Source organism: Salarias fasciatus, unplaced genomic scaffold (genome assembly GCF_902148845.1).
Source record: "Salarias fasciatus unplaced genomic scaffold, fSalaFa1.1, whole genome shotgun sequence".
Lineage (NCBI taxonomy): Eukaryota > Metazoa > Chordata > Actinopteri > Blenniiformes > Blenniidae > Salarias > Salarias fasciatus.
The window spans coordinates 231,483-241,374 of NW_021941236.1; the positions used below are offsets into that span (position 1 = coordinate 231,483).

Here is a 9,892-nt window from a genome sequence, read left to right on the forward strand (position 1 = left end):
TACAACACTGGTAGTTGAATAAAATCCTTTTTGATCGAGAAGCGGATGGGTGTTATTGGGGTTAAAGCTGCAGAACTAAATTGTTTCTGTTCTTATGCAAGCGTAACCTGCTGATCAAACACCTGACTCTCTGTTGGTTTGACTCAAACAACATCTGATGAACAGTGACCTCTGGCTTGGCTGGCCTCAGCTGAGTCTGTATAAAAGCACAGAAGGTCTAAAGTCTTAGAGAGGATGACAAACTAACAGCCAGTTGTCTGCACCGGCTGTCTTCTTCACGACCTCCTGTTCTACAGAAACAACTTGCATTTTTGAAGTGCCTGCTCTAAATTAATAAAATGAGCATGGCAGGACTAAAAGCTGCACTGTTATTATGCTGTGGGATACTATCTGTTTCTGGAATGACAAGAGAATATTTCCCTCAGGATAGAGGAAATTACATGGAATTATGCCCCGAGTGGAATGAACGTTATTCAGAATCGCACCCTGCAGGAGGATGAGTAAGTAGACACACATCATACTGGTCTGGATTGTCATGTTTTCACAAAAGACAGTCACAACTCCCTCTAAAAAGCAATGCATTACGACCCCACTACTTTTGGCAGTAACACAAGTAACAGAGTACAACGAGTGAAGTTTGGGCCCTTACCTTTTCGTGAAAAAGCTACTGCAGAGCTGTTGTCTCTCTTATAATGCTCACTTTTTTGGCTGTTGGTTTTGGCACTGGTAAAAAAAAAAAAAAGGTCATTTTTTAAAAAAGTCACAAATGTACTCCTGTTTACTGAAGAAGGAGCACCTCTTTATCCTGAACTGACCTGTTTTTTCCTGACCCATCATGAAAGATGCCACCACAGTGCAAGAACAGATTAGAATCTTCCAGATGGACATAATAAGGGACTCTTTTTAAAAACTAGCCCTGTCCCGACACCTCACAGCAACACTTGCATTGCTATGTGCACATTAGTAAGACAGACTTCACTACTTGAAACATAGTTGTTAGTTTTTGGGAGTAACAAGAGAAGAAATAACAGTACACACAGAAGTAACTACGTAACTGTAGTAACTTATATCCAACAATTTGAACTATGCTCCATGCAGAAGATTATATTGAAAAAAATATCAGCGTAATACATTTTCATTGGAATTGAAGCTTAATAATTACTTCTAAAGTACTTTCAAATCTCAAATAACTAGTAAGCCAAAATTTTAAAGAAGCAACGGATTAAATACTTGTTGTCAATGCCTTGCTCAATGCTGAACACACACAGCCACACATACATTCAAATGAAAGTGTCCTTTTTTAAAGCGAGTTAAGATTTATACTATAGCAAACATCACAAAATAATAGAAAGCATTTTTTCTTATATTTTCCTATATCTTGGTTTGGGATCAAATTGGCTGACTAGGTGGGAACTAATTCACATGTCAACATGATAGAACTATAAAATATCACTATGTAAATGTGTGCAGAGACGCTGCAGTTTTCTTGAAGAGGGTTCCTCAGCGCATTGGGCCAGCCTACACGAAGGCTGTTTACAAGCAGTACAGTGACGCCACCTACAGCACAGTAGTGCCAAAGCCAAAATGGTTGGGCTTCTTGGGACCTCTGTTGATGGCTGAGGAGGGAGACACAGTGATAGTCCACCTGAAGAACTCAGCATTATTAAGGGCTTACAGCATCCACCCACATGGACTGAACTACAGCAAAAGCAATGAAGGTAAGAGACCAACAAACACATGCAGTATCTTTAAATTGACATTCAGGTTTAGACATGATTGTACCTAAACCCCTCAACAGGAGCCCTATACCCAGATGGCACTGGACCAGAAAAGAAGCAGGATGACGCAGTGGCTCCTGGTGCCACAGTGACCTATCAGTGGACCCTCCCTGAAAGTCACAGTCCAACCACACAGGATGGCAACTGCTTGACCAGGTTCTATCACTCCCATGTGTCAGCACCAAAGGACATTTACTCTGGACTGGTCGGGCCCCTCATCATCTGTAAGAGAGGTACTCAAACCTATTACTTTTTCTTTTTTCCAATATGGAAAGTGAATATAATACTGGAACAGGCTAGTTGGGGGATATGTTAATGACTAACTTGGTTTAGTTTCCTATTCACCACAAGGAATCATGAATCTTATCATGGTCCAGGGTGTCACCACTTCCTGTTCTTCCTGTCTCTGTTTTTGATGATGGTGCCTGTGCAGGATTGGCTGATGGAGCCAGTAGTAATGTGGAGTGCCCTCTGGCTGTAGATGGTGATGATAAAGAAAGCCTGAGTAATTCCTCACCAGCGGTGTTAAATGCTACTGAACACAAGTTCAAGACAGATGATTCAAAGCTCTTGTGTGTTCGCTTTCCAGAACTGCTGGAAGTGTGACTGGCAACACTGAAATGAAGACTCCCTCTTCCTTTGTATCTTGTCACGTTTACGAGTCACTGTAGTTTCTGTACACTTATACCATCTCTCTGGTCTCAGTGCCAGGTAGGATGCAGTACTGAAATGGTTGATCCTGTGTTTACCAGGTTTCTGCATAAAGTAGCAAAAGGTTTGCAGTTGTAGTCAATTTCTCCCCTTTTGCTTGTTGAGCTGGTTCCTGATGTTATCTTCTAAAGTACAATGGAAGCCATTGCTTGAGTGCGCTCTCGATGTCAGACAGTCGAGCTCCTAAGGTTTAAGGTCTGTGAGGATTTGTAGTGCTTTATCTGCCATAGCAAGGGTGACATGGACTGCTGTAACTTTATCACTTCCCATTGTGGCCAATATGATGAGGAGCACCACTGGTTGAGGCAGTCGGCTGCTTTGGGAAAGGTATTGTCCAGGCGGGGATTCCCTGCTGCTGTACAGAGGGCACCAGTTCCTCTTCCGGTAGGTCAGTGTTATTCCTACGCGCTGACTTCTCACTGTGGACGAGGCATCACACTTCTTCTGCTGTGGACCGGCCATAGCTGGCACACAATAAATGAACACAATATATTTGATGGTGGTTGCTATTTTATACATGCTACTTTTGCTGTCGTGTTCTAAAATGACAAAAAAACAAAACATGTTTCGGCTTTAGCTTCATACCTTTTTTATTCATTGATATCATACCGATGCTATATAGTCTAGTCCACCATAAAAGTGTTTGTATTTCATATAGTCTGCATATACTGAGAGTAAAATAGTTCTTATCCGTCACAATTTTATTTATATCTGTGGTGAATCTTTGTTGCTGTTTCATTTAATAAGTTGAAAACACACATTTTTTTATTTCAATTAAAACAAACATTAAACTTTAAGAAAAGAAAAAAGTAAATTAAAAATTCCTAAATAATGTAAACACCACATTTTAAACTTTAGAAAAATGGTTATATGCTCATGAACTACCTATGAACAGTGTGACTGAGAAGACACATTTCAGACAGATGTCTCTAAATGAGCCTCTCGCTGCTGCAGGAACTCTGGACTTGCATGTTGACAGATCAGCAGTGTATGCACTGTTGTTCATGGTGTCGGACGAGAACTTCAGCTGGTACCTGGATGAAAACATCCAGACCTACATCACAAATCCGCTTAGAAATCTGAAGGAGGATAAAGATTTCATTGAGAGCAACAAGATGCATGGTGAGCTGGATCAACACACCTGCGCACACACACACACACACACACACACACACACACACAAAGTTATGCTGACGACACTACATGTTTTCCAGGTATAAATGGGTATCTGTATGGCAATCTTCCTGAACTGAGTACGTGTCAAGGAAACAAGATCCACTGGCATTTGATTGGTTTAGGCAATGAGGTATAGTTTCTCTTCTTTCTTACTTCCTTTCTTATTATTACTGTACAACAACTACAACAACTCATTCTAAATTCAGTCATATTGTTTATCAATAAAATGACTTCTAATTTGAAATTGGTTTGGCACTGTCTGTAAATATTAGTTGTACAATTTCTCTTTCATTACTCGTTCTTAGATGAACAAAGGCTAAAAAAACCAAAATACAGTTTGTCTAATTTCATAGATGACCTTGTTGCTATTTGTTTATTTATTATTCACACAAACAACTGTCTGTTGTTGTTGTGTGTTTTATTTGGTTGAATTTTGACTAGTGGACTCATTTTTCATATGTCCTATGTCTCCAGGTGGACATGCATTCAGTTCATTTCCATGGACAGATCCTGACTACTCTTAACCGCCACACAGACACAGTCAGTCTTTTTGCAGGATCCACCTCTACAAGTGAAATGGTCGCTGATAACGTTGGACACTGGCTGCTGACATGCACCGTAAATGACCATCTGAGCGGTGAGAACAAATGAAGCCGATCCCTCCAACAATGACGCTTGATTCAATAGACAAATGGATCAACCACAGTCACCAATAATCATATTCTGTTCTTGTAAAGCTGGGATGCAGGCTTTATTTGAGATCAAAAAGTGTTTCCCCAATGTCCACAAGCCACGGCCTCATGGCGAGCTCAGACAGTACTTCATTGCAGCTGAGGAGGAAGTCTGGGACTACGCTCCCACAGTGCCAACTGATAGGTTAGTTATCCTGCACTCAAAATTTCACAGGAAAATAGCATATCTTACTGAAGAGAAACATCACATGTCTATTTCGTTGTGTAGTTTTATATTTTGTTTGTTGTGTTTTTTGTTTTTTGTAAATAGTGAGGCTGACAAGTTTGTGAAGAGAGGTCCAAACCGCATTGGAAGCCGATATAAGAAGGTTCGATATGTGGAGTACATTGATGATACCTTCACAACGAAGAAGCCACGCAGCCCAGAGGAGGAGCACTTAGGAATTCTGGGTAATGCAACAAACAAACTGTAGAAACAAGAAAAAAAAAACAAAAAAACAGCAACTTGAGTTTGGCAAGTGTCATGTAGATAAGCGATAGCATTTGAAACAAAGACCTGGTTGCTATTGATCACACCCCCTCCCCCCTCCAAAAAAAAAAAAATTAAAAATAAATAAAATAAATAAAGAAATAAATAAGAAAATAAACTGTCTCTCAGCATATGAGTACAAAACCTTACTGCAAAGCGTTTTAAGGGAGTTTTTGCCCTTTGCTTTTCTCCATTGTACCGGTCTATCAACCTTGAATGTAGCTTATATTTGCAGGACCTGGTTCAGAGAACTTTTTTTAGAGGAAGGGAGCATTTCTGATACCAAGATTTAACCTTGATTAGCATTAACTTTAACATTATCTGATAATTAAAACACTGAGTTAAAATATTAAAATTTAATTGTTCATTTAGTGAATTCGCTTCCTAATCTTGGATTTATAAGCCAACTGAAAGGCATGAAATGTCTAGTCATACATTTACTGTTCTCGTGTTTCAGGTATTAAGAGGCTTCTTTGGTGGTTTTCACCAACTGGTTTGCTTTGATACGAAGTCAAACATCCTCATTGTGCCCATCTCTCATGGACTTATAAGACTGTAAATTATTTTACCAAAGGCAATGACATAATTACAACACTGATGATCTGGTTGGCTTCACGTCCTGCTGCCCACAGTCACCCATCTTTGGGATTTAAAAAAGAATTAAAAAAAGGTCTATGTATTGCTAAGTAAATAGTATGAGGAGTAAACGTAAGTATTTCAAACAGGCTTTAAACTAGACATGGGTTATTTTGCTTGAATTCAGCTTTCGATTTGTTGATGTTCGAAACTGTTTATCATAATACTACAATTTCATTATTTTCTAATGTCAGATGGTTTATCACTATTTAGGTCCTGTCCTGCGAGCTCAGGAAAAAGATACCATCAGGGTTGTGTTTAAGAACAAAGCCAGTCAGCCGTACACAATACAACCACACGGAGTCCAGTACGAAATAGACCAGGATGGGACACTCTATCACAATGAACTGGAAGGTAATACACACATCGCCATATATTCAGACCTACATTTTCTGTTGTTCTTTGTAAATGTATTTATTTTCTATTGTACTGTTTTCTTCTTCCCCACTCCCAGAGTCATATACAGCAAAAAAGCTGCGAGAACTTAAGAAAGAGACAAGTGAGTTCAGGTTTAAATTATAGTAATAGTTATAATGATGGTATTACTGATAACATGAATTATTCTGTGTGTGTGTGTGTGTGTGTGTGTGTGTGTGTGTGTGTGTGTGTGTGTGTGTGTGTGTGTGTGTGTGTGTGTGTGTGTGTGTGTGTGTGTGTGGCATTAGGAGTGGTCACTCCTCCTCCAGCAGCTCTTGTCAAACCTGGGATGGTGCATACGTATGAGTGGATGGTTCCCGTGGGTGCTGGGCCTGTAGCGGGGGAGGCCGACTGTCTGACTCATCTTTACTACTCTGCCGTGGACGCTGTTAAAGATACCAACTCTGGACTGGTCGGGCCACTTCTTATCTGTCGGCCTGGATCGCTTAAGAAAGGAGTGCAGGTTGGAGAAGAGAGTAACTGAACAGACATGTTAACCTCAGTGTGATGGAGTATTTTTTGATAAGTGCATGAGCAGCTTATTCATTTGATGTAGTCAGCCTTGTGGTGTATTTATGTGTGCTCTAAAATCTGATTTGCATCAAGTTTGCATACTTTGTCTATTTCAATTTTGACCCTGAGATCGGGAACTACTATCCATTGCAAACTCTGACATCACACAGAAATATAAAGTCCGTTTTATTCATAAAACTAACTTCCACATGACATTTCCTTTTCTCTCTTTTCTCCTTGTGTAGAAAAACTATAATAAAGAATTTCACCTTATGGCCACAGTGTTTGATGAGAATCTAAGCTGGTATCTGGATGACAACATTCGGGCTTATGCCACAGATCCCAACACAGTCGACAAGGATGATGAGGATGGCTTCCAAAATAGCAACAAAATGTATGGTAGGGTGGATAAAGACTCATTTCCAACTTTCATGACATAACTGTTTATTACATGCTTTTTGCCATTATTTGCCATTCTGGATTGGACAAGCAGTGGACAAAAGCTATTTAAGTTAAATCCATATGTCATTATGGTCAAATTATTCTTTTTTTTTGTTTTTTGTTTTGTTTTTTGTCTTGCAGAGATTTCTGTTGTCCTCTAAACGTATGCCACAATAAGTTTGCTAAATTTCTGTTGCTCTCTTTTAGCCATCAATGGGTTTGTATATGGAAACCTCCCAGTGCCGACCATGTGTAAGGGTGATAAAGTGACGTGGCACCTGTCTGGACTGGGATCAGAAAAGGACATTCACAGTCTTTACTTCCAGGGCAACCGCTTCCTCTACCAACAGAATAGACGAGACAGCATTGCCGTTTTCCCTCACATTTCTCACACCGTCACTATGGAGCCAGATAGCATGGGTACGCATCTATTTCTCACACTCTATCCACTTTTTCAAATGAGGGGAACTTTTGAGACCTGAAAACACTTTTTTATTATCCAGAAGTTGCATAAGGCCATTAAAACAGACTGGGTACAAAAAAATAATAGTTACAATGGAGAAAATACAGACATCATACAAGCTGAAAAATTAAACACAATAAACAAAAGCAAAAAAAACAAAACAAAAAAAACAACAACAAGCATTTCATACTCTTAAGAAATGTTTGGTTCAGTTTTTTCTCAGTAGTGGAAAAAAAAATCTGACTTACATGGAAGTGGGGTAAAAGTTAATTGTTCATGTTTGCCATTTGCTCTTCAATTATATTTAAAAAGAAAACGTTTTGAATAGCAATATAAAGACTTGGCTGTTTTCCCTAAATTACTAAAACAGTATTCAGTTCATCTCCACTCTCTTTTTTTCCACAACAAATAGTCTCCATGTGAGCCACTCTCAAGAGGTAAAGAGTAAAGAGAGAAACTCCTTCACAGAAACCTCAGGCCCAGACTCACCTTGATTGTCATTCAACCATTTATGGTTTGAAAAATCGTTTGGCTTTCCTCTGTAAAAGTGCTGCGAGATTATTTGTATTTGAACCAATAGGAATAAAATTTAAATTAATGTAGTGGAGGATTTAAAAGACAAAGCTTCCAAAGGTTTCAGAGTTAGAGAATTCAAAAAAGGTTTCCCACATTTCCAAGTGCAGAAGAAAAAAAAAATAACAAAAGAAATACATTTTGTATATTTTACACCTAATAACATGGAGAGACAACTTAAGCTGAAAAACTTTCAACTATCACCTGATCCTCCACTTCCACCTCTGTGAATACAATAATTGCCTCTCTTAGACCACCAGCTATTCATTTGTAGCATGAAGTGAAAAAAACCTTTGTTTTCCTATTTCTTTTAAAAACACTTTTTTTTTAAATCAAGATTAATATGTATTCAGGGCAGGCATGTTCTGGCCACTAAGTGCTACATGTGATGTTTGTTTCAGGCCTGTTTGAAGTAGCGTCTGCGACTGTAAATGATTATCATCGTGGGATGCGAGCCAACTACAGTGTGACAAAGTGGTAGCTTGCTTCAGCGTCAGGGTGAAGTAATGCTCCATTCAAAAACCGACTACACATCGCTGCCATGGAAGTGGATTGGGACTACTCTCCAAATCGTACCTGGGAAGGAGAGATGTTTCGCGGTCAGGAGAGGTATCGCATGCATGTCTAACATAACTACAAGCACAATAAACCAACAACAAATATTGAGTATTTGTCTAAAATTCTTACTTAATATTTCACAGTAGTCTGACATCTATATAATGTAGTATAATGACTGAAAATCAGTCCTTGTCACCCCATTTTGTACGAAGCTCAAAATATCTCAAACTTCATTATGTTGTGGAGTGCACTTGTGATCACATGACAGTCAATATGGAGCCATAGAATCTCACCATGTTTTATTTGCAATCCTCCCCAAAATGTCCATAGTTTCCACCTGCTTGAAAAAAACAGTTGCTGAAAGCTAAAGCTGTCATCGGGTTGTTCCTGTAAATAAAACACATTTGTGATCCTCTCCTCTTACAGCCCTGCCCATGAATTTCTGGACCAGCAGGGCGGATTCATTGGCTCTCGTTATAAGAAAGTGGTCTACTACCGGCAATTCACTAACAGCAAGTTCACTGAACAGGTGGCTGTAACGCCGGATGTGGAACACCTTGGCATTATGGGTAAGGCTTGAAGCTGATAACAGTCAGTTAATTGATCACGTTTATATTCTTCACAGCTAAAATGATAACATTGCCCTTCCCTTCAGGTCCAATGATTCATGCTAACGTGGGAGACAAAGTTAACATAGTTTTCAAGAATATGGCCGGAAACACGAGCCTACTCTATCCACGCCCATGGGGTCAAGACAGACAAACCTGAAGTCCATAAAACCAACCCAGGTAATGGAAATCCTAAAAAGAATCCTAAATGAATAAGAGATCCTCAAAATGATTATCTTCCATAATTTAATTGGTGAGAAAAAAAACAAACAAACATATTGTCAGATCTCAGCTCAGTATCATTAATTTATCATGAATCGATGCTCCAAACCTTGAAAAAACCCAGAATTTGTGTTGCAGGTGAAACCCACACTTATACATGGTACGTCAACAAAAATACAGGACCAACTGCAGAGCAGGAGGAATGTTCAGTGTCAGCCTACTACTCTACGGTTGATACAATAAAGGTATGCAATTGCAAAGTCAAGCACTGAAAGTGTTTGTGACTCAAGTGGAAAAGATGGTCGCCTTCTCAACACAGCGTTAAGGGTTTGATGGTCGTCTCCGCCTGTGTGTTATCTTTAAGTGTCCTTCTCATGAGGCTGAATGGTGCGTATGTCCCTTTACATGGCACCTGTGTAAATGTGTGTGTGAGTAGGTGATTGTGACTGACTGTAAAGCAGGAAAACATGAGGACCATTCACAGAAACAATGTCCTCTTGTATTTCAGGACATGTACAGTGGGCTGAATTGGTCCTTTGGTTATCTGCCGCCGGAGCTGGGCTAGGTAAGCACTT

The 9,892-nt window shown here is 39.5% G+C and overlaps 1 pseudogene; it reads left to right on the forward strand.

The window, feature by feature from the left end:
* Positions 1-344: 344 nt before the first annotated feature.
* Positions 345-9,886, forward strand: LOC115384412 (hephaestin-like protein 1; annotated as a pseudogene).
* The last annotated feature ends 6 nt before the right edge of the window (positions 9,887-9,892 follow it).